General features: G+C 46.5%; 1 protein-coding gene and 1 long non-coding RNA gene across 2 annotated transcripts in view; one reads left to right on the top strand and one right to left on the bottom strand.

Moving 5' to 3' along the window:
• DLC1 (DLC1 Rho GTPase activating protein) overlaps positions 1 to 23415 on the bottom strand; it is an 856713-nt gene that overhangs the window by 484278 nt on the left and 349020 nt on the right. The window lies entirely within an intron of this gene.
• LOC134924859 (uncharacterized) lies at positions 12169 to 22652 on the top strand. Its single transcript, XR_010177517.1, has 2 exons — positions 12169 to 12251; positions 22397 to 22652. It is a non-coding gene; the product is annotated as an uncharacterized LOC134924859 (long non-coding RNA).

Genomic DNA, 23415 nt, shown 5'->3' with positions numbered 1-23415 from the left:
AGGGTACCCCGGCCAGGGGTGACTAGTTAGTGATTTAATGCCAGGGCCGCAGGGACCTATATAAAAGTGTCCCCCGGCTGTGGCATTATCTCTCTGACTAGTAGAGCCCGGTGCTGATGTTAAAAATACGGGGGACACCTACGCGTTTTGTCCCTCGTATTTTTGGCACCAGGACCGGACGCAGAGCCCGGTGCTGGTTGTTAAAATACGGGGGATCCCATGTCATTTCCCCCCCCCCCCCGTATTTTTACAACCAGGACCGGCTCAAAGAGCCCGAGGCTGGTTATGCTTAGGAGGGGGGACCCCATGCATTTTTTTTCTGAAATTTTAACCCATTCCCACTAGAGATGAGCGGGTTCGGTTTCTCGGAAACCGAACCCCCCCGAACTTCACCCTTTTTACACGGGTCCGAGGCAGGTTCGAACCTTCCCGCCTTGCTCGGCTAACCCGAGCGCGCCCGAACGTCATCATCCCGCTGTCGGATTCTTGCGAGATTTGGATTCTATATAAGCAGCCGCGCGCCGCTGCCATTTTCACTCGTGCATTGGAGATGATAGGGAGAGGACGTGGCTGGCGTCCTCTCCGTTTATTGTTGAACTTGATTGCTTTATTGCTTAATTGTGGGGAGGACTGGGGAGCAGCTGTTAGGAGGAGTACAGTGCAGAGTTTTGCTGATAAGTAACCACCAGTTTCTATCCGTTCTCTGCCTGAAAAAAACGCTCCATACCATATCTGTGCTCAGTGTGCTGCATAATATATCTGTGCTCACACTGCTTAATTGTGGGGACTGGGGAGCAGCTGTATTATATAGCAGGAGTACAGTGCAGAGTTTTGCTGACAGTGACCACCAGTATACGTTGTCTGCCTGAAAAAAACTCCATATCTGTGCTCAGTGTGCTGCTTTATTGTGGGGACTGGGGACCACCAGTATAATTAATATTATATAGGAGGAGTACAGTGCAGAGTTTTGCTGACCAGTGACCACCAGTATACTATATATAGCAGTACGGTATGGAAGGCCACTGCTGTACCTACCTCTGTGTCATCATCCATTAAGTATACTATCCATCTACATTCTATACCTGTGGTGCATTTTAGTTTTGCAGTTTGCTGACACAGTGACCACCAGTATACTATATATAGCAGTACGGTAGGCCACTGCTGTACCTACCTCTGTGTCGTCATTCATTAAGTATACTATCCATCTACATTCTATACCTGTGGTGCATTTTAGTTTTGCAGTTTGCTGACACAGTGACCACCAGTATACTATATATAGCAGTACGGTAGGCCACTGCTGTACCTACCTCTGTGTCGTCATCCATTAAGTATACTATCCATCTACATTCTATACCTGTGGTGCATTTTAGTTTTGCAGTTTGCTGACACAGTGACCACCAGTATACTATATATAGCAGTACGGTAGGCCACTGCTGTACCTACCTCTGTGTCGTCATTCATTAAGTATACTATCCATCTACATTCTATACCTGTGGTACATTTTAGTTTTGCAGTTTGCTGACACAGTGACCGCCAGTATACTATATATAGCAGTACGGTAGGCCACTGCTGTACCTACCTCTGTGTCGTCATCCATTAAGTATACTATCCATCTACATTCTATACCTGTGGTGCATTTTAGTTTTGCAGTTTGCTGACACAGTGACCACCAGTATACTATATATAGCAGTACGGTAGGCCACTGCTGTACCTACCTCTGTGTCGTCATTCATTAAGTATACTATCCATCTACATTCTATACCTGTGGTGCATTTTAGTTTTGCAGTTTGCTGACACAGTGACCACCAGTATACTATATATAGCAGTACGGTAGGCCACTGCTGTACCTACCTCTGTGTCATCATCCATTAAGTATACTATCCATCTACATTCTATACCTGTGGTGCATTTTAGTTTTGCAGTTTGCTGACACAGTGACCACCAGTATACTATATATAGCAGTACGGAAGGCCACTGCTGTACCTACCTCTGTGTCGTCAAGTATACTATCCATCCATACCTGTGGTGCATTTCAGTTGTGCGCAGTAAATATAGTAGTAGGCCATTGCTATTGATACTGGCATATAATTCCACACATTAAAAAATGGAGAACAAAAATGTGGAGGTTAAAATAGGGAAAGATCAAGATCCACTTCCACCTCGTGCTGAAGCTGCTGCCACTAGTCATGGCCGAGACGATGAAATGCCATCAACGTCGTCTGCCAAGGCCGATGCCCAATGTCATAGTAGAGAGCATGTAAAATCCAAAAAACAAAAGTTCAGTAAAATTACCCAAAAATCAAAATTAAAATCGTCTGAGGAGAAGCGTAAACTTGCCAATATGCCATTTACGACACGGAGTGGCAAGGAACTGCTGAGGCCCTGGCATATGTTCATGGCTAGTGGTTCAGCTTCACATGAGGATGGAAGCACTCATCCTCTCGCTAGAAAAATGAAAAAACTTAAGCTGGCAAAAGCACAGCAAAGAACTGTGCGTTCTTCTAAATCACAAATACCCAAGGAGAGTCCAATTGTGTCGGTTGCGATGCCTGACCTTCCCAACACTGGACGGGAAGAGCTTGCGCCTTCCACCATTTGCACGCCCCCTGCAAGTGCTGGAAGGCGCACCCGCAGTCCAGTTCCTGATAGTCAAATTGAAGATGTCACTGTTGAAGTACACCAGGATGAGGATATTGGTGTTGCTGGCGCTGGGGAGGAAATTGACAAGGAGGATTCTGATGGTGAGGTGGTTTGTTTAAGTCAGGCACCCGGGGAGACACCTGTTGTCCGTGGGACGAATATGGCCATTGACATGCCTGGTCAAAATACAAAAAAAATCACCTCTTCGGTGTGGAATTATTTCAACACAAATGCGGACAACAGGTGTCAAGCCATGTGTTGCCTTTGTCAAGCTGTAATAAGTAGGGGTAAGGACGTTAACCACCTCGGAACATCCTCCCTTATACGTCACCTGCAGCGCATTCATCATAATTCAGAGACAAGTTCAAAAACTTTGGGTGACAGCGGAAGCAGTCCACTGACCACTAAATCCTTTCCTCTTGTAACCAGGCTCCTGCAAACCACACCACCAACTCCCTCAGTGTCAATTTCCTCCTTACCCAGGAAAGCCAATAGTCCTGCAGGCCATGTCACTGTCAAGTCTGACGAGTCCTCTCCTGCCTGGGATTCCTCCGATGCATCCTTGAGTGTAACGCCTACTGCTGCTGGCGCTGCTGTTGTTGCTGCTGAGAGTCGATCGTCATCCCAGAGGGGAAGTTGGAAGACCACTTGTACTACTTCCAGTAAGCAATTGACTGTCCAACAGTCCTTTGCGAGGAAGATGAAATATCACAGCAGTCATCCTGCTGCAAAGCAGATAACTCAGGCCTTGGCAGCCTGGGCGGTGAGAAACGTGGTTCCGGTATCCATCGTTAATTCAGAGGCAACTATAGACTTGATTGAGGTACTGTGTCCCCGGTACCAAATACCAAATACCATCTAGGTTCCATTTCTCTAGGCAGGCGATACCGAAAATGTACGCAGACCTCAGAAAAAGACTCACCAGTGTCCTAAAAAATGCCGTTGTACCCAATGTCTACTTAACCACGGACATGTGGACAAGTGGAGCAGGGCAGACTCAGGACTATATGACTGTGACAGCCCACTGGGTAGATGTATTGCCTCCCGCAGCAACAAGAACAGCAGCGGCGGCACCAGTAGCAGCATCTCGCAAACGCCAACTCGTTCCTAGGCAGGCTACGCTTTGTATCACCGCTTTCCATAAGAGGCACACAGCTGACAACCTCTTACGGGAACTGAGGTAGATCATCGCAGAATGGCTTACCCCAATTGGACTCTCCTGGGGATTTGTGACATCGGACAACGCCAGCAATATTGTGCGTGCATTACATCTGGGCAAATTCCAGCACGTCCCATGTTTTGCACATACATTGAATTTGGTGGTGCAGAATTATTTAAAAAACGACAGGGGCGTGCAAGAGATGCTGTCGGTGGCCCGAAGAATTGCGGGCCACTTTCGGCATTCAGGCACCGCGTACAGAAGACTGGAGCACCACCAAACATTCCTGAACCTGCCCTGCCATCATCTGAAGCAAGAGGTGGTAACGAGGTGGAATTCAACCCTCTATATGCTTCAGAGGATGGAGGAGCAGCAAAAGGCCTATACATCTGCCCACGATATAGGCAAAGGAGGGGGAATGCACCTGACTCAAGCGCAGTGGAGAATGATTTCAATGTTGTGCAAGGTTCTGCAACCCTTTGAACTTGCCACACGTGAAGTCAGTTCAGACACTGCCAGCCTGAGTCAGGTCATTCCCCTCATCAGGCTTTTGCAGAAGAAGCTGGAGACATTGAAGGAGGAGCTAAAACAGAGCGATTCCGCTAGGCATGTGGGACTTGTGGATGGAGCCCTTAATTCGCTTAACCAGGATTCACGGGTGGTCAATCTGTTGAAATCAGAGCACTACATTTTGGCCACCGTGCTCGATCCTAGATTTAAAACCTACGTTGTATCTCTCTTTCCGGCAGACACAAGTCTGCAGAGGTTCAAAGACCTACTGGTGAGAAAATTGTCAAGTCAAGCGGAACGTGACCCGTCAACAGCTCCTCCTTCACATTCTCCCGCAACTGGGGGTGCGAGGAAAAGGCTAAGAATTCCGAGCCCACCCGCTGGCGGTGATGCAGGGCAGTCTGGAGCGAGTGCTGACATCTGGTCCGGACTGCAGGACCTGCCAACGATTACGGACATGTCGTCTACTGTCACTGCATATGATTCTCTCACCATTGAAAGAATGGTGGAGGATTATATGAGTGACCGCATCCAAGTAGGCACGTCAGACAGTCCGTACGTATACTGGCAGGAAAAAGAGGCAATTTGGAGGCCCTTGCACAAACTGGCTTTATTCTACCTAAGTTGCCCTACCTCCAGTGTGTACTCCGAAAGAGTGTTTAGTGCAGCCACTCACCTTGTCAGCAATCGGCGTACGAGGTTACTTCCAGAAAATGTGGAGAAGATGATGTTCATCAAAATGAATTATAATCAATTCCTCCGTGGAGACATTCACCAGCAGCAATTGCCTCCAGAAAGTACACGGGGACCTGAGATGGTGGATTCCAGTGGGGACGAATTAATAATCTGTGAGGAGGGGGATGTACACAGTGAAAGGGGTGAGGAATCGGAGGATGATGATGAGGTGGACATCTTGCCTCTGTAGAGCCAGTTTGTGCAAGGAGAGATTGATTGCTTCTTTTTTGGTGGGAGGCCAAACCAACCAGTCATTTCAGTCACAGTCATGTGGCAGACCCTGTCGCTGAAATGATGGGTTCGTTAAAGTGTGCATGTCCTGTTTATACAACATAAGGGTGGGTGGGAGGGCCCAAGGACAATTCCATCTTGCACCTCTTTTTTCTTTCATTTTTCTTTACATCATGTGCTGTTTGGGGACAATTTTTTTGAAGTGCCATCCTGCCTGACACTTCAGTGCCACTCCTAGATGGGCCAGGTGTTTGTGTCGGCCACTTGTGTCGCTTAGCTTAGCCATCCAGCGACCTTGGTGCACCTCTTTTTTTCTTTGCATCATGTGCTGTTTGGGGACAATTTTTTTGAAGTGCCATCCTGCCTGACACTGCAGTGCCACTCCTAGATGGGCCAGGTGTTTGTGTCGGCCACTTGTGTCGCTTAGCTTAGCCATCCAGCGACCTCGGTGCAAATTGTAGGACTAAAAATAATATTGTGAGGCGTGAGGTGTTCAGAATAGACTGGAAATGAGTGGAAATTATGGTAATTGAGGTTAATAATACTATGGGATCAAAATGACCCCCAAATTCTATGATTTAAGCTGTTTTTTAGGGTTTTTTGAAAAAAACACCCGAATCCAAAACACACCCGAATCCGACAAATTTTTTTTGGTGAGGTTTTGCCAAAACGCGTCCGAATCCAAAACACGGCCGCGGAACCGAATCCAAAACCAAAACACAAAACCCGAAAAATGTCCGGTGCACATCACTAATTCCCACCCCTTCCCACTGAAAAACATGCACTGATCTCTCCACATTATATTAGTCAGTAAAAAAAATAATATTCTTTTAAAAAATATATTAAATAATACTTGTGGCTCCTAAATAGACAAACCAAGTAGATAATCCCTTCTAATATAAATAGATATGCTATTAGCAATTAAAAAAACACACAAAAAAAACATGTTTTTAAAATTTTTTATTAGATCACGACAGCAAAATGAGGCGGAATAAAATTGACGAAATGACTGTCGAAAAGCACTGTTGTCGAATCGACATTCTTCAATTGAATATACTTTTGTCGAAAAGCCGCATTTTTACCATTGCAGACATGTCGAATTTGACAAATGTCGAATTGCAAAAAGTCGAATCTGAAACGGCGGGTTTTTTGTCGAAAAGTACTGTATTGCATTGTCGAATCCAATTCGACAGTTTTTTTTTGTCGAAAATGCCCCATTTTTCGACATTTGCGGCAATTCGACTGCAATTGCATATACCCCTAATGCACGGTAGTACCCTTCTGCTTCTTACCCTTCATCTTGACTACAGTATGGTATAGTAGAACAAGGCATACTTGCCAACTCTCCGTGATTGTCAGGGAGAATCACTGAAACACTAGCAATCTCCCTGACTTCCTGAAGAGTCTAGGAATCTCCCTGATTGCACCTTACCCACATTATGGAGCTACTATAATCTCGGGGGGAGTGAAATCAGAGATATATACATTCAAATGGGATCATCAGTGCCATTTCCCTGCATTGGTTATAATTCACAATGATCCCTATGAATTTTTGAAATAAGGTTTCTTGTAGCCACTTATATGGAATCACTAGTAAAACACAATACATGCGCAAGCCCTGAAATGTATCAGTGTCTTTTCATCGGGTTGGTATCGATATACCGGCGCCCATCATCCCGGCGGTCAGAATCCCGACCGCCGGATGCCGGGCGTCGGAATGCCGGGCGTCGGAATGCCGGCAGCGGGGTGAGTGCAAAAGAGCCCCTTGCACTATTTATTCTCCCTCCAGGGGTGTCATGTACACCCCAAGTCAGGATCCCGGCGCCAGTACACTGAGCGCCGGGATATTGAATGCAACCCCTTTTCATTAACAAGTAGATCTTACTAACTGCTTTTGGGCTCATTCAAATTTGGATGTAAGTGATTTTTAGAACACGGCTCTCAGATGCAGCAGTCCACGTTTACTCTTATTGTTGCTACTTTAGCAATTTCCGTGAAATGCTTTTTAAAAGTAGGCAGGTACGGAAGAAGAACTGGTTCTCTCGGATAGGCTCCTATTTTGTTTTTAATGTGGGCATATGTAAAATATTCTTGTGTGTATGTAAATAAAACTGTAGTGAGATGGTTCTGCAACTTTGTTAGTAAGACATCTCCCATTCTTTGTATTAATATTCAAAACAAATCATATTGTGATCTAATGTGCAAACAGTAGGAGAAGAATGTAAGGTCAGGTCAGGTACAAAAGCCCAAATGCCAAATCAATCTAGAAGCGTCTTACTGCTTATACATTTAGGACAGAGTTATCACTCACTGAGGTTAATCTCTGTATATATAAACAAACATGACTAAATACTTTAAATGAAGAGCCACCATTTCAGTTGTGTCAGAATATGTATACAGCAGAGAGGTGAGGAGCATGTGTCTGTTAGCAGCTTATTTCCAGAGCCCACTGAATTTTCAAAACTATTTGTATTTTACACTAGGGTGGTCAATCCTGGGATAGGATCAGTGGGATCCTGGGATTTTGGAATAAAATTGGCCGGGAGTGAATCCCAGGATTGATGCTTCCACTTCCAGCGATTTTGGGATAAGCCACCAGCTGCTATTTTTTGTAATGCTGGGCAGTGCTGAGTATCTTTAGCAGACGGCTTACATGCTGCCAGGCTCCCCTGCCCACGGCTGTGCACAGAGGCAGAACTCTGGGAGGCAACGGAGTCAGCTGCCGCCGGGCTCCTGCTTTGAAGGGAGGCACCTCTCCTCCTGTTCCATGTGTTCAGCGACATTAATCAATTAAGTTAACTGACAGCAGCCGGTATCTCTTCCGTACCCGACTTCCCCACTAGTCACTACACCTTACTAATCACACCCTCTTTATTATAGATACACTGGAAGCAGGCAACTTACTGATGAAGCTATTTGCTCCTATAAAGGAAACATGAGAATTCTAACTATATGAAGTTATTTCTCTGACAATTACACGTAACTTCATATAGTTAGAATTCTCATACTTCCTATGCAAGAGCAGATATCACCATCAGTAAGGTGCATGCTTCCATTGTAATAGCTTGTGGGTTCTAATCCTGGATATGACATTTGCAATTAATTGTCAGAGAAATAATCAGCATTGTGAGTGACTGAACAGATCTATGTAGTGTGTGGGTGGACCCCTACATAGATCTATCTGCCTAGTTGCAACGGTTTTGTAGTAGCTTCATATAGTTAGAATTAGAGATGAGCGGGTTCGGTTTTACTCTGTGTTACTCGGATCTCAAAACGGCATCTTATTGGGTCACAGATGATATATAAGAGTGGGGGCATCAATATTTTTCTTGCCTCCGGGCAACTGGGATAAACTTACGCCACTCGCTGTGCACACTGCACAGCATGACATGAATGATGTCAGAAAAATGAAACAAGTACATTTACAGAGGAGAAGGTCCTAACAGAACTCTCTAAACTGAAAGTGGATAAATGAATGGGGCCAGATGGGATACATCCAAGGATACTAAAAGATCTTAAAGGGGTGCTGGCAGCACCATTAACAGAATGTTTCAGTCACTAGCTACAGGAGTAATTTCAGAGGACTGGAAAAGAGCAAATGTAGTCCCACTGTACAAAAGTAGAAGCAAGGAAGAAGCAAGCAACTACTGACCAGTGAGCCTTACATCAGTAGCAGGGAAGATGGAAAAACTCTGAAAAGAAAGAGTTGTAGATTATGTCAATTCCAGCATTTTACAGGATCCCAAACAGCATGGATTCACTGGGGGAAGATCATGTCAAACAAATCTTATTGACTTTTTTGACTGTGTGACTAGAGTAATAGATAAAGGTGGAGCCATAGATATAGCTTATCTAAACTTTAGTAAGGCTTTTGACACTGTCCCACATTGCAGACTGCTAAATAAACTCAAAAGTTTAAGATTGGATACTAAGATGGTTGAATGGATAAGATCTTGGACAGAGAGTTGTAGTAAATGGAGTGCATTCACAGGAGGGAAATGTTACCAGTGGAGTACCCCAGGAATCTGTACTTGGACCAGCGCTTTTTGATATCTTTATTGGTGATTGTAAATGGCATTAAAGGGAAAGTATGCCTTTTTGCAGATGACACAAAGATATGCAACAGGATAGACACACCAGGAGGGATAAAACAAATAATCGACGATCTAGGTAGACTAGAGGAATGGTCAAGAGCGTGGCAATTACAGTTTAATGCCAAAAAAAATCATGAACTTGGGTCTCAAAAATCCAAAGGCTAAGTATAGTATTAATGGCACTATACTGGAAACTACTGAGGAGGAAAGGGATGTAGGAGTCCTTATTTCAGGTGATTTAAAGGCAGGCCAAGTGGTTCTTATCTGCCGTCAAATAATTCTATGCTTCTAAGTTTCTATGTCAAAGGTCACGCTGTGCAGCCTGACGCTAGCTGCACGTGCCGCTCAGACCACACGCACCGTCTGCACCTTGTCGTCCTCCCACCCAACCAGAGAGGATGGTGAGTTATTGTGTGCCCTAGACGGGTAGGCCATTGAATAATTTAATTAATTGTAAAACCAACTTTCCAATCCCGGGTATCTTGGGAATCCCGGGATTGTTCATTTTTCAATCCCGAATCCTGGGATTGAAAAAATGGCCCGGGATTGGCCACCCTATTCTGCACCTATTGCCATGATTGGTTGTGGAATCTGTCATTGTTTGCTGCAGAGAATTTGGATTAAATGATTTTAGTCCTACCCCAATCACAGCACACCACGCCACACACCAATAAATTGACTGTAATCACCGCAGCTCTGCCTGATGATTTACACACAACTCCGATGTTTAACAATCATCTTATGCACAGGAACTGTACTGCACATGTTCAGATCTCTGTCTGTGCTCACAGTGCCCCAAAGCCGCATCATGTCATTTGGGGAATGGAGCAGGTGCGGCGACAGAGACCGGTGCATGTCACCATGTTTTGCAGAGAAGTCCTGTTGCAGAGAGTCCTGTTGCACATTCTGAGTAAGCTTGGATTTACTCAGATGGCCGATACTGTGTCTTGGGGTGCAGTACTCAGAACCGCGATGCCAGCAGAAGGCGTCTTTATTTTCTTCTGATACCTTTTGCAGCATTTGCATATTTTCTGCATCCAAAGATGCCTCTGAAACACGCGCCAAGTGCGGAATATAATTCAATAGAATGGCAATAAATAATGTAGCATGAAAACTTGGTTCTGCTTCAAAATAAGTACAATAAAATAGCACTTTTAAGCTATGCAGCAAAGGAACTATTGAGAAAAATAAATATACAGTATAATACACAAGACTGTAAAGAGGTGAGCTATAATGTCTCACTTCAGTAGTTCTTCAGTATTTATTAGGTATTTTAGATAAAAAAGCACGGGTGTGATACAGGATCCTAGCGGTTAGGATGCCTAACCCGCCTGGGTTGGCGACTAGGGATAAGATAGTGGGGGTGACGGCTAGGGCTTAGAGTTGGGGGTGGGTGGGGGTGGCTATGGCCCCCCTCTAGTGCCTAACCCTACCCCCTCCTCCCCTTCCCCGGTTCCTAAGCCTAACAGTAAACCCGATACTTACCTTAGGAATGTCAGCGTTCAGTGTTCCGGCGCTGGAAATCTGAGTGGTGTCAGGATTCCATCGTCAGTCACATGACTGCCAGCATCCCGTCTGCTGAGATGCTAACCGCATCCCAAAGGCACACCTTACTACAAATTATTACTGTATGGAAGTACTGTGAACGACATAAAGTAAAAACAAATGTGTGAATCGCCAAGTACCCCAAAGCTGCTGTATAGCTAGCAATTAAAAAGGTTAGCCAGCAATAAACAAAATAATAAAATAAAAATATATGAAATACAGTCCTTTATAAATTGGGTCCACAATCTTCAATAAATACAGCAATAACTGCTGAGATAATCTCATCTAAAGAGACCGTTTTTATGACCAGTATAATGTCTTTCTCAGTCAGTGTGCAAACATATATTAGATACAGGATTTTAAAGCAAGAGACAGTCACTGTTAAATGCTGCTGTCACCAAATGTATCTTAAAACAAAGCATTAATGAAAACATATGCCCATGAATAGACAGCTGTCCAACTGAGGGGAAGAGGCTAATGAATTACAGTAGACAATAACGAATTTATGGACATCTGATCTCACACAGATCCCACTTAGGAGCATTAGGAAGGTCAGCAATCCCTCTCTCAGAGATATTCCAATTGGAGGGGGTAAATAGAGTCAGCAGAGGGCCTTGTGCCCAAGTTATATTTTGCAAAGCAGTATATTAGTGTATCAGGCTAGCTTTGCTCTGAATGAGCCCTGTTTTTGATTTACACTCCATAATAATAATAATAATAATATAATAATAGATATATTGGCAGGGATTATTATGAGAGGAGTGGGCCCGTGTGTAGTCTCGTCCGGGCCCCCTCCTCTCTAGCAGGCAGCAGCAGTGACTCCGAGCACTAGGCGGTATGCATTTTCCCAAAGATATCACCTACTGCACATGTGCAAAATGACGGGAGAATGGCCATCGCGCCATGTTCCCAGAAACCTGTGCACCACCTAGCATAGGGGTGGGCAAAATACGGCCCGCGGGCCGCATGCGGCCCGCAGACCGATCCTGCCCGGCCCACTGCTTCCCACCAGTGCGCAATGACAAGCGGCCCGACAGGCTGAGCTGCTTGTCATTGCTCTGCAGTACCTCCAAGCCGCCGGCGCCTGTCTCCCCTGCTGCTGCTGCTGCACGGCGCCTGCCACACTGTCATCTTCTTGCCTTGTAGCCTCCCCCTCCCGCCTCCAGTGACAACGGCAGCGTTCATGTGCAGCCAAAAAGGGGGCGGAGCTATGCGCCGATGAGGGGGCGGGGTTACACAGACCTCAGGGGGCGGGGCTACATGGGACAAGAGCAACTGCTACAGAGCCTTCCTTCGTTCCTGCCACTGCCAGCCAGCCAGATAAGTTAATGGAAAAAGTGAGTAAGAGAAAGAAAGTGTATTTGTGTGTGTGTGTGTGTGTGTGTGTGTGTGTGTATGTTCGTGTGTGCAGGCAGTGGCGTCAGACTGATTTTAGGTTGGGGGGAGATCTTTAACGCTCGCTGTACCACCCCCAAACCCCCGACCCCCCGTGTTCTGTCACTGACTCAATCCCACATGTTCTGTCACCGTGTCACCCCGTGTTCTGTCACCGTGTCACACCCCCCGTGTTCTGTCACTGTGTCACACCCCGAGTGTTCTGTCACCGTGTCACCCCCCGCGTTCTGTCACTGACTCAACCCCACATGTTCTGTCACCATGTCCCCCCCTGTGTTCTGTCACCGTGTCACACCCCCGTGTTCTGTCACTGTGTCACACCCCGCGTGTTCTGTCACCGTGTCACACCCCCCGTGTTCTGTCACTGCGTTACACTTTTCCCCAGGGGCCATAAGACACTTACGTAATGTGTGTAAGTGGCGCTGTGTGGCATAATTTGAATAATGGAGACTATTGTGCAGCCTAATATGAATCTGTATTATTTTTTGGCCACACCCCTTCCCCATGAAGCTTCGTCCCTATATTTTTGGTACGTAGGGTAGCTACTATTTTGTATGCGGCCCTCGAATACTGACAGGAAAGTGTCAAGTGGCCCCTCAGCTGAAATAATTGCCCACCCCTGACCTAGCACCTAGTGCTCAGAGTTACTGTCACTGCTGCAGGACTCTGGAGAGGTTAGAATTGAAACAATGGGTGCAGGTGTGCACTGTGGGCCCGAAAGTAACCTCACCGCTGACCGCAAAGTTCCCACCATTGGCTACAATGGAGCGCATAGGCGCTACATTGTATCTGCCGTATGCTGCCTGACAGACACTACAGGAGCACACAGCCAATCAGGAGAGTGCCACGACGCGGCGCTCCCTGATTGGCTGAAGGGACCCTCTTTGACAGGAGTCAGGGGGGGTCCTGGCAGTTGGGGAAAGGGGTCCCATGTGTAAACATGGGACCCCTTTCAGTGCGTGGTCGGGTTTCCGTTTTATTACTTTGCCAAGTACGTGGATTATACAAAGGTCTGATTCTACACTGGATTATGTGAGTATAATTTTTTTCACAGGTACCCCGAGGATTCTACATGGAGAAGAGGACCGAGCCTCGTGGGAACATAGGTAAGTATGTGTGTATGGAGGTGTGCATGTATGTAATAAACTTATACTTTCACGGTGTGTGTGTCCTGTTTTTTGGGGGGTATTTTTTTAGTAGTAATACTACAGGTACCAGCGGGCCCGGTTTTCCACCACATGCTGGTACTTGTGGTTCTCCAAGTACCAGCTTGCGGGGGAGGCTTGCTGGGACTTGTAGTACTGCTACTAAAAACAATATTCACATTTTTTTAAAAGGCTATCAGCCCCCCATCCGCCACCCTTGGATGGGGGGGACAGCCTCGGGCTTCACCCCTGGCCCTTGGGTGGCTGGAGGGGGGGGACCCCTTGATTTAAGGGGTTCCCACTCCTCCAGGGTACCCCGCCCAGGGGTGACTAGTTGGGTATGTAATGCCAGGGCCGCAGGGACCAGTATAAAAGTGTCCCCCGGCTGTGGCATTATGTACCTGGCTAGTGGAGCCCGGTGCTGGTTTCAAAAATACGGGGGACACCTACGCTTTTTGTCCCCCGTATTTTTGGAACCAGGACCAGGCGCAGAGCCCGGTGCTGGTTGATTAAATATGGGGGATCCCCTGTCATTTTTTACCCCATATTTTTTCAACCAGGACCGGCTCAAAGAGCCCGAGGCTGGTTATGCTTAGGAGGGGGGACCCCACGCAATTTTTTTTTCAGTTATTACACTAAACAGACCCTTTCCCATAGATAACCATGCACAGATCTCACTGATCCGTGCATGGTTATCCAAACTCGACTGGAAAAAGCAGGTCTAATTTTTTGCTGCTTTTTTTAACGAATCGAAAAAAAACAGACCCACACTTGAGCACTCAGAAACTAATACCCAAATATGAATGAATAGTGAATGCCCGTATTGTATGAAATAACAGCCGTGTTTGACCGATGGTCTATTCATTCGTATTTCGGAACTTTGCAAATCAAACCATTACGAATAGTCCAAACACTGCCGAGATTGGTGCTTAGTGAATTCCCGGATTGGGACTTAGAAAAAAAAACACAAATCGGACAAACTCGAATTCTTAGTAAATATTGGCCCTAGAGAGGTGGCGGTACTCACCTCCCCCCCCCCCCCCCCCGCAAAAAAAGGGATTGTAGTCTCAGAAAGAAAGGGGCATGGTCACCCAATAGTATCCCCATTTCAAATTACACCGCACAGTAGCACAATCTTATTCACATGACACCACATAGTAGTGTCCCTTATTCATGTTATGAGTACACAAAGCCCACAGTAGTAGCACCCCAAATACACATAATGCCCACAGCTGTAGTGCCCCTTATACAATGCCCTCAGTAGTAATGCCCCTTATGTAATGCCCACTGTAGTGTCAGTGACCACAGTTGTAGTGCCCCTTATGTAGAGCCCATAGTGTTGGTGGCCCTTATACAGCGCCCCCAGTAGTAGTACCCCATATGTCCCCAGGAGTGATGCCTGTTATTAAGTGCCCCCTATGCAATGCCCTCATTAGTAGTGCCCCCAGTAATAATGCCCCCAGTGGTAATGCCCACATGTAGTATTGCCCCCAGTAGATATGCGCTGTATTTATGCCCCCTATAGTTATGCCCCCTGTAGATATGCCCCCTGATGTTATGCCCCCAGTAGATATGCCCCCTGTAGTTATGCCCCCTGTAGTTATGCCCCCAGTAGATATGCCCCTGTGGTTATGCCCCCAGTAGATATGCCCCCTGTAGTTATGCCCCCAGTAGTAATGCCCCCAGTAGATATGCCCCCTGTAGTCATGCCTCTTGTAGTTTTGCCCCCTGTAGTTATGCCCCCTGTAGTTATACCACCTGTAGTAATGCCCCTGTAGTTATGCCCCCAGTAGATATGCCCCCTGCAGTTATGCCCCCAGTAGATATGCCCTATGTAGTTATGCCCCCTAGTAGCGCCACTTACACACACACACACACACACACACACACACACACACACACACACACACACACACACAAAACCCCCGCAAAAAAACCCAATACTCACCAGCCCCGCTCCTGCTTTTGGACTGCTGCCTTCCGTCTGGTGCCCGCTCCTCGAAACTATGGGAGAGACGTCATGACGTCCCTCCGATAGCGCCGCACAGCCGCACACTGCCTGAGCCGGAAGACGGAGCATGGGAGTGAGCTCCTGCCTCTGGCTGCTGCTGAGGGGAAGGAGCCGGGCGCCCGCTGGTAACAAAATCTCAGCGGGCACCCGGCATCTCCTTGCGGCTCCGGGCATCCCCCTGGGTTAGGTGAGCCGGAGGAGGCGGAACTGGTTCCGTCTCCAAATCGAACTGACGGAACGCAGTTTCGCCCCGTTCTGGCTCACTTTAACCTCTGGGTTTCCAATAAAATAATATGCATATAGATTGTAAGCTCATATGAGCAGGGCCCTCTCCCTTTTGTATTCTATACAGAATTATCCTAACTGCTCAATGTAATTATGTATCTAGATCAGTTTATACTGTATACTGGGCCCGATTCAGTAAGGATTAGCAGAATTTGCAATCCTTGTGAACGAATGTTGGGGGCCGCCCATCGCAGGACATGGCCGCCCAGCATGCTGACCGCCACTCCACCCCCATTGATGAAACAGAAATTGCGATCACATCGCAATTTCTGCTTCATTGTAGAAATTAGGGTAGCCTCTTGCCGGTGCAGCTTGGCTGCGCCCGCAGGAGACCCGCCGCCATCTTTCTGACCGTGATGGCTACGTGTGACATCACGAAGCTGCCCCTATCACGCCCCCCTACGTGCCACAACGCCCCCGTTTTGAGGACACATCCCTGCAACGCTCCCTCAACGCCTAGGAAATAGAGCGTTGCCGCCCCTGAATCGGGTCCACTGTCTGCATTAGTAATTACGTATACTATTGTCATTATAACCCTTTATGGTGTGGCTCCTTATAAATAAAATAAAACAAAATAAAATTATAATAATAAAAAACAATAATTGAGTTTCTTTTACAGGGTTCCTTTCTCCTTTATGCACCATGGCATGTTCTAGTTGAGACATCATCTAACCACATGTCTAGAATCATGAAACATAAGAAGGTCCTGCCCTAATTGGCTAGCAATAACAATAATAAACATACCAATACAATAAACAATAGCACAATTGATTCTTCATGAAAAAAGATTCTGAATGATAAAATTATAAAATGATCGTAATATTATGTAATGTAGCCATAAAGCAAAGATATTGCAGTGAGGTGGCGCACTTGAAGTACTTTACCTCTGCATAAGAAAGTGTAATGTGTCGAGATGATACAACAGAGGTCAAGGCTTGTATTTCCAAGGTGCTTGCCAGCTTGCGTAATATGGTGTAATGTGATGTCTCAGCAAGAGCCAGAACAAAGCAGGTATGTCCAACTGGAGTCTAATTCCTGCTGTGAATGATGTAACCCAAGAATTGCAGAATCGTCTATATGAAACATATTATGCACTTCAAATATGTGTGTTTTGCTTTGATCATATAAGTGGAATGTATGTTTTAAATGTCATTTTATTTTACATTTAAAAGCAGAATATCATCAGGGTTTAATGAGTCTATATAAAAATATTTAGTATGCTAAATTAAAAATAATCTCAGAATACACATAGGAAAAGGAACTATGGCCCTCATTCCGAGTTGATCGCACCAAGCAACTGTTTGCTGCTGGTGTGATTAACTAATCTCCGCCTTTGGAGGAGTGTATTTTAGCATAGCAGGGCTGCGATCGCTTGTGCAGCCCTGCTATGCTAAATAAAGTTTCACACAAAACAAGACTAGCCCTAGACCTACTTACCCTGTGCGACCGATCCTGCGATACAGGTCCCGGCTTTGACGTCAGACATCCGCCCTCCGCTCGCCTGGACATGCATGCGTTTTTCTTACCACTCCCCGAAAACGGCTGGAAACAGTGAGTATCCTATCCACCCCCGGAACGCCTCCCGCTTGTTCATCTTCTTGCGTTCGCTGCTGCGATCACATTTGTCGCTGGTGGCATTAGTGCCCAGCGACAATCGTTGCCAGGCAACGCAGCGCATTCGTACATTGCGTACGCCGCGCATGCGCATTTCCGACCCGTTCGCACCGCAGCAAAGAACCGATGCTTGCGAACGGGTCGGAATGAACCCCTATGGGCGAGATTCAGAGGTGGACGGATTTAGAACATGCGCCCCAATGGTTAAAGCAAGCGGAAGCATATCAGAATTGCTTGGAGATTCACTGGGAGGGTGGCTTTAATCGGCATGCGTGCCTGTCAGAGCTGGCCCTAGGCATAGGTAAACTAGGGCATTTGAAATGCCTAGGGGCACAAGCAGCTTCTGCTGATTAAAATGATATGCGGCATGCCTATATTCTGTGTATGACTGTGGCTGTATCTGCATGCGAAATGCTACGTTACAGTGTATTCCTGGAAATTACTTTAACGTAGCATTTCATATGCAGATACAGCGTAGTGACACACAGAATATAGGCATTCCGCATATCACTTGAATCAGCAGAAGTTGCTTGTGCATGCTTGCCACATAGCAATGCAAATAAGATGCATTTTCAGCAAAAAAGGCACCCGACGTTAGCAGAGGTGCCAGCTGACTCACGCCAGGCATGGCATATTGAATCACGCCTGCTGCATGGCATATTGAGGCAAGATGTAAGAGGACACATCTGTATCCAAGCAGAAGCAGAGGTCACAGTGTTAGCGACAGTGTGAGTGCTGTGTGTGGGGGAAGGGGAGTTGGTTGTGCAATAGTGCCCGACATATGTGTAAGGGGCATTATGTGTGTCATCTGTATAAATGCATTAATAATGTGCGGCACTATTGCTTGATAAAATGTGAATAAAGTTGCACTACTGTGTGGCCTGATTGTTTGTGCTGTGCGCCGAATGTGCGCACTGTACCTATTTAAAATATAGGCCTACCACACCAAAAATGAGGACTGCTATGGGTGAGGGGTGATGGTGCTGGGGAAGCAGAGCTGGATTAAGACAGGGGCAGCCGTCCCGGGGTCCACACACACTAGGGGACCCCGCACCCTGCATTTTTAGGAGTCTTCCTTAGGCGGCTCAGCTGTTCAGTAACAGCGGCCGCCGAGAAGCTCCTCCACAGTCAGTCTGGCGGAACAGGGAAATCCCGTGAGACAGTGACATCCGCTGGTGTCTGCCTGCGCTCCCTGCTGTTATGTAAGTGTCACTGTGTATGTGCATGTATGTGTGTGTGTGTGTGTGTGTGTGTGTGTGTGTGTGTGTGTGTGCGTGTATGTGTGTTCGCGTGTGCGTGGCCCGGGGGGAGGGGGTTATGAGCATTGCCAGCAATTGTAGGTGGTGGCCCCCACAATCTACAGTGCCCTGCCCCCCCCCCACACCCTTAATTCGGCCCTGTGGGAAAGGGGTGCAGCGTCAGAGGTGGAACTAGCGGCAGTGCTAGAGGGCACCGGCCAAAATCTTGCCTAGGGCATCATATTGGTTAGGGCCAGCTCTGGTGCCTCTGTCAGGAATTCCATCAAAAGACGCAGTTCCACGGCATCCATCTACCATCAGACGTTCTGAGCAACCATAGGGTCGGTGCAGCTGATGTTCACTCAATGGTGCGTCTTTCAACAGACTGCAGAGAATGAGAGCCACAGCGGGTTGGTGTCTCAGTAGGACCAAAAGTCGCAGCCGCTACTGTACCTCCATCCACCTCTGAATCAGGCCCTGTAGCATCATGAAGTGGGTTACCTGGGTGGCTTCATAAAGTGATTTGCACTGAATAACATCTCCCCACAATTGTGGCCCCACCTCCCATGCTCTTCTCACCTATCTGCGACACGCAGTGTCAGACTGGGGGAAGAAGGGTCCTATGTTTAGGGATGTGGCCAGTCTCCAGAGGTTTGGCTAGCCATTAGAGAGTGCATGGTCTGGGTCCCTTAATAAATATATACAGTAAATATTCCTATTGCCTGCAGATAGCAGATTAATATATATATATATATATATATATATATATATAGCAGATTAATAACAGCAATGTACTGTAGAAAATACACCATAGTCCTGTGCAGTATAAGGTAACATATGAACAGGGCCGTTTCTAGACAATTTGGCTCCCAGTGCGAGATTTCAAAATGCGCCCCCCCCCCCCCCTATTGCTCTAAAAAAAAAAATATGTGCCCCCCCCCATATAGCCATAAAAAGAAAAAGCTCCCGACAAGGGTGTGTGGCCTGATTAAAATGGGCGTGGTCTCATTAAAGTGGGCATGGCCTCATCTGATATCATCACACCCACCACAGGGGAAAAAAAATAAAAATAAAAAAGTCCCCTTTTTACACATTACAGCAGGCAAGTGTCCCCATATTACACAGCGCGGCAGGCAGGTGTCCCCATTTTACACAGCGCGGCAGGCAGGTGTCCCCATTTTACACAGTACGGAAGGCAGGTATCCCCATTTTACACAGTACGGTAGGCAGGTATCCCCATTTTACACAGTACGCAGGCAGGTGCCCCCATTTTACAAAGTGCAGCAGGCAGGTATCCCCATTTTACACAGTGCGGCAGGCAGGTATCCCCATTTTACACAGCACGGCAGGCAGATATCCCCATTTTACACAGCACGGCAGGTAGATATCCCCATTTTACACAGCACGGCAGGCAGATATCCCCATTTTACACAGCACGGCAGGCAGATATCCCCATTTTACTCAGTACGCAGGCAGATGCCCCCATATTACACAGTACGCAGGCAGATGCCCCCATATTACACAGTACGCAGGCAGATGCCCCCATATTACACAGTACGCAGGCAGATGCCCCCATATTACACAGTACGCAGGCAGATGCCCCCATATTACACAGTACGCAGGCAGGTGCCCCCATATTACACCGTACGCAGGCAGGTGCCCCCATATTACACCGTACGCAGGCAGATGCCCCCATATTACACAGTACGCAGGCAGATGCCCCCATATTACACAGTACGCAGGCAGATGCCCCCATATTACACAGTACGCAGGCAGATGCCCCCATATTACACAGTACGCAGGCAGATGCCCCCATATTACACAGTACGCAGGCAGATGCCCCCATATTACACAGTACGCAGGCAGATGCCCCCATATTACACAGTACGCAGGCAGATGCCCCCATATTACACAGTACGCAGGCAGATGCCCCCATATTACACAGTACGCAGGCAGGTGCCCCCATATTACACAGTACGCAGGCAGATGCCCCCATATTACACAGTACGCAGGCAGATGCCCCCATATTACACAGTACGCAGGCAGGTGCCCCCATATTACACAGTACGCAGGCAGGTGCCCCCATATTACACAGTACGCAGGCAGGTGCCCCCATTTTACACAGTGCGGCAGGCAGGTATCCCCATAGGCAGGTGTCCCCATTTTACACAGTGCGGCAGCGGCAGGCAGGTTTCAAGTTGAGGGGAAGGAAGGGGGAGAGGGGGGGAGAGAGAGAGAATACTTACGTCTTCCCGCTCTTCGGTCCCGCCGCCTCACGTCCCTCGCGCCGGCCGCCTCCTTCATGCTTATCTCCTTCTCGCCTCTCCCGAGCGCTCCTGCTCGGGGGGCGGGGCTTGGCGGAATGACGCGTTTGCGTCGTGACATCACGACGCAACGCGTCATTCCGCGAAACTCTGCCCCCCGAGCAGGAGCGCTCGGGAGAGGCGAGAAGGAGTAACAAAGTGCCGCGACGGGTGCCCCGTGCGGTTGCACGGCTCGCCCGCCGCTAGAAACGGCACTGCATATGAATAATGTATAATTCAAGTGCACAATGTGGAAACTGATCCCTAGAGGAGGAGATGGGGCACTGGCCAGATGGGGCCCACCGGGGGTTTCCCCTGTACCTCTGTGGGCCAGTCCAGCCCTGCCCCAACGCACCACTCACATGGCTCCCTCCTCCTGGAATGGACAGCTGTAATGTCAGCAAGATACCTTTTTTTGCGGATTTTCACACTGCACAAATGCACAGTTGCATAGATTCATGCATTATGGCAGAATTGAGCACATGATGCAGAGACAGAACAGGGGCAGGAAGGGACATGAGCAAACTTCAGAAAGTATATGTTTGCTGACATGCGCCTTAGTGGGATCTGCAGTTATGTATATGTACATTATATGCCTGGTTGGAGGTGTATCTCTTGCAGATGCAATGATGAAGATGGTGGCTTGGCGCAGACTAGGTGCATATGCCCCCTGTGCAGATCTGGACCAGGTGTGTATGGCTCTGCATACAGTATGTGCAGAAAGTTTTGTCTCCATTACTTTTTTGGTGTAATTTACTCAGATTTTGCTACCAATTCAGTCTCTTACCTATAATGGGTGTGATTATATACAGTAACAGTTTCCTGTATGATGTTGCACAATGGCATTACTGTTACCATTATAGAATAAAATAAATTTGTAAAAAATTATGATTTTAAGGAAAAATATTTATCTACATAATTTCCCAGCAGAAAATTGGTTGAGCAATTTTATTTTAATTCCCATGTGCAGAATTGTTGAAGAAAAATATGTTTTCTCTTAAAGGGTATCTCTCCATCTATAGGTGAGTGCCAAACTTATAACACAGTTAATGGTATTTAAAAATAATTTGCAATACACACTCTTTTATCTCTTTTTATCTCCCCCTTGTGTTTTGTCTGCACCAGATAATACAACTGCCTTGAATTATACAACAAAGTATGCAGATAAACATTGGATGTAACTTTATTACATGCATACATACGCTTTTTTCACATTTTAAATCCACAGACAGCGTAAAAGAGTTTTTCAATGAATTTGGCCTCTGGATGAAAAGTTGGGAACATAAGACACTATTATCCCCATTGCCATACCTATATATGACATATGGCAATGGGGATAATGATATGCCACTGACCTGCTATCTAAATCTAATCACACAGAATTTTCATAGCTATAATGAATGTATAATAATAATAATGTATGGCTGCGTAATGGGGAAAGTGGAAAAGATAGATACTTGTATAGAGATTCTTGAAATTTGTCTCTAACAGGTTCAAGAAACTTGCTCAAAAGTTTGAAAATGCAGCAGAAATTCCTGAACTACATAGATTAAAAGATTTGATGTAAATTCAGGCAAGGTGAAAAGTAAAAGAATATGTAAGTGCGCAGTCAGCAGCAGCTGGTATGGGGATGGTCAGATCCCAGAATATAATAGAATAAAAAACACAAGTACCAGCGCTGGCTGTAAGAATTATATAAGGACGGTTTGCTGAATAAAATGTCAATTTATTAAATCATTTAAAAAGACAGGTGTGAAATCCTGTTATTGATCTAAATAACACTTAAAATATAAAGTATAATAGTGCCCACTGGGTATAGTCACTTATACATCCACTTTCCTTTGGGACATATACAGATTTACACGGCTAGGACAGTCTCCAAAGTGGCAATCACTGTAGCAGCAGATAATTACCGGTTTCCACAGATGAGATGTTTAATGGCATCAGCTTTAGGAAGGGTCCATTGCTAGCTGTTTGTGTGGATCCGGTTCTTTATCCTTGGGGAATGAATCCCAGTGATAGGAGCAAAGTCCAAATGAATGCCGAGAATGTCAGAGTCCCAATGTGTCGTGGAGTGGTGCCCAGGTGGGGTATAGGGCTCAACGCGTTTCGCTGGCAACAAGGTGATCCAGCTTCCTCAGGTGAAAAGGTTGGGCAAAGTTCAACTATTTTAGAGTTAGTCTGACCATGTGTGAGTCAGTTGGAACATCGTGGAGCCAGCCTAAATGTGTTCGAGCTTAATGACTACATTGTAAAGCATTTTCAAATTTTCCAACTTCATACTATGAGCACCAAAGCAGAAATGTTTTCTGCTTAAAAAAAGTGAAAAAAAAAAATGGTTAAAAATACAGCTTGAAAGTTAATATTTTATAAGGTACAGTATATAATTGTCCTTCAGATCTTTGAATGTGAGCTGCAGCTGAGTGTGTGCACCTGAAAATGGTGAGAACTAGTCTAATGCTTCCAACTGCAGAATCGGTTTAAATTCATGACCTTGAACCTGCCCAAAT

This window comes from Pseudophryne corroboree, chromosome 1, assembly GCF_028390025.1.
Source record: "Pseudophryne corroboree isolate aPseCor3 chromosome 1, aPseCor3.hap2, whole genome shotgun sequence".
Taxonomy (NCBI): domain Eukaryota; kingdom Metazoa; phylum Chordata; class Amphibia; order Anura; family Myobatrachidae; genus Pseudophryne; species Pseudophryne corroboree.
The sequence above is the reverse complement of the archived record's forward strand: the minus strand, read 5'-3'. Positions and strand labels throughout refer to the sequence as shown.